Raw genomic sequence first — 2,803 nt, forward strand, 5'->3', positions numbered from 1 at the left:
AGTAAGGTAATCAGGACCAAAAAGAAAGTCCCTATATATGCCTGAATTCATACTAATTATGAATTCTTACTTAAAAAAGATCCCAGCTTTGTGAAAGAACTTCTGTAATTTGACCCTAACAGAAAAGATCCAGGGAAATGGGTCCATCCTCCACTTAGTTTTCGAATTGATCTTGAGTAGTGTCCCTAAAAGAGAAGAGAAGAAAATAGGCAGATTGACAGTGTTTAAAAGTTGCAGAGAGATCAAGAATGAGGATTGAGAAAAGGCTGCATCCCAGAAGATATTGAATGAGTCACTCAACGCCTTTGGACCACAGCTTCCACATCTATAATATAGGAATAATAATTACTTCCCCACAGAACTAGGTTGTACAGTAGATAGAGCTCTGGGCTTGGAATCAAGAAGACTCATTTTCATAAGTTCAAATCTGTCTTCAGACACTTGTTGGCTGTGTGACCCTGGACAAGTCACTGAACCCTGTTTGCCTCAGTTTCATCATCTATAAAATGAGATGGACAAGGAAATGGCAAACCATCCAGTATCTCTGCCAAGAAAACCCCAAATGGGGTATGAAAAGTCAGACAAGAACTAAACAACAAAAACCAAACAGCAATAAATTTTTTTTCAATGTTTTAGTGATTGAATTTAGATTATATTTCATATATATTGAAGTATTTTACAAAATTGTATTTTATCCAGTCTATATCGCTATTTTTCTGGCTTCATTGCATTTACCTATTTTTTATTCAGCAAATATTTGCTGAGAACCCAATGGGTACAAAACACTGGGCTAGGCCCTCCAAGGGATACAAAGTAAATAGAGCCCTAGATCTAGAGTTAGAAGACCTATATGCAAATACCACCTCTGCTACTTGCTACCTGTGTGACCTGGAGCAAGTTACTTAATATCTCTGGGCCTCAGTTCCCTTATCTGTAACATAAAGGAGTTTTAATAAGATAAATTCTAAGGATCCCAGGTGTAAGGTTGATGGGAACCTAGCAGCACATCTTGTTCACCCTCATCATTTTAAAAATAAGGAAACTGAGACCCTAAAGATTTGCCCAAGGTCATACAAGTGTCAGAACTGGGATTCAAACCCAGGTCCTCAGAGCCAACCTTTAAATCCCAGCTCTGCTACTTATTAACCAATGCCCTTGGACAAGCCACTTCAGCTCTGTGGACCTCTGTTTTCTTCATCTGCAAAAAGATGTTTTTGACCAGTTGACTTCCAAGGGTCACTTACAGATCTAAATTCTGTGACTTTCCTTTTTAGTGGGTACCTAGTTTAAAAGGTTTTCCCTAAGAAGGAAAAAACCCATATCTGATGTGAGTCCTTATTGTATATCCTGTCATGATAATCTTGAGTTGCCAATTACCAAGATGCTATACATCGTGACCCTGGGGGTGGGGCTGGGCAGGGGGAGAATAAAAGGAAAGTAGGGAGGAAACGGATTGGCCTGGATTAATTTATCATCTTAAGGACCCAGTAAAATATTTTATATGTCAGAATAGCTTTAGGTCACATCCACCAAGGGTTATCTTGCTTTATAAGGACTGAGAAAAATACTTGGGATTTCTAATCTTTAAAGTTCTGTAAGAGCATTAAGTAATTCATTCTGTGAGGCAAAAAGAACAATATCCCATTTCACAAATAAGGAAACTGAAGCTAATAGGAAAAATAATCATACACTCAAAGAGCTGGACAAGTCCCTGGAGCTCATCCTCTCTAACTTCCTCATTATATTAATGATGAAATTGGGACCAGAGAAGGGAAGTAATCACAATGCTTGTGGTTGTATGACCACCAGCAAGCCACATGGTCACGCAGTAGAGGTGGTGTAAGGTCATGGAAAGAATATGGATTTCAGGATAAGAGATCTGGGTTTGAAGACTGACTCAACAATTTACTACTGTGTCATCTCTGGGCCTCCCTCAGTTTCTTCATCTGTAAAATGAATGTTGTTTAGTTGCTTCATTCGTGAGTGACTTTTCATAACCCTCTTTGGGTTTTGCTCAGAAAGGTAATGGAGAGGTTTTCCATTTCCTTCTCCAGATCATTTTACAGATGAGGAAACTGAGGCAAACAGGATTAAGTGACTTGTCCAGGGTCACACAGCTGGTAAGTGTCTGAAGCAGATTTGAACTCAAATCTTCCTTATTCCAGGCCCACTGCTCTGTCCACTATGCCAGTGGAGGCTAGCTATAGTCCTTTCTGGCTCATACCTATTCATCAAGACTACTTCTACTGGAAAGAGAATGAAGGGACATTGAATATAGCAAACATCAAATAATATCACAAAAGAAACTTATCATAGTCTAACACACAGAGAACCACTGGTTATTGATATGAGAACCATTTTCAAATGAGTTGTCTTTGTAAAGTCAGGCCTCATGTTAGAGCAGAGATAAAAATCAATGCCTAACTGAAAGAACGATTGAAAATGAGAAGATGTGAGTGTAAGTGGGGAAATTCCAACTTATTTCCTAAATGATGATGTGCAGTTAGATGGACAACCCACAGAGCCGATCTAGCAGTACATATGTCTTAGACAAACACTGCACGTGTTCATGAGTTGGGCCCAAAATTGAACAGGAGGAGAGTGGGCAGGATTGCCTTTGGAAAAATGCACAGAGCTTTTAATTACCCTAAAATTTTCCCTGAAACAGAAGTTCATCTTTTTTTTTTTTTAACACCAGTATTCTTCCAGTGATACTGTAGGACTACAAGTCATGGCATTATTTATAGAATATCATGTAATGTTTCTAAAGAATCAAAGTTACAGGCCATTCAGAGGAGAACAG

This window comes from Petaurus breviceps, unplaced genomic scaffold (genome assembly GCF_028583685.1).
Source record: "Petaurus breviceps papuanus isolate PSGF00001 unplaced genomic scaffold, PetGlider_PUasm1.0 37, whole genome shotgun sequence".
NCBI classification, from domain to species: Eukaryota; Metazoa; Chordata; class Mammalia; order Diprotodontia; family Petauridae; genus Petaurus; species Petaurus breviceps.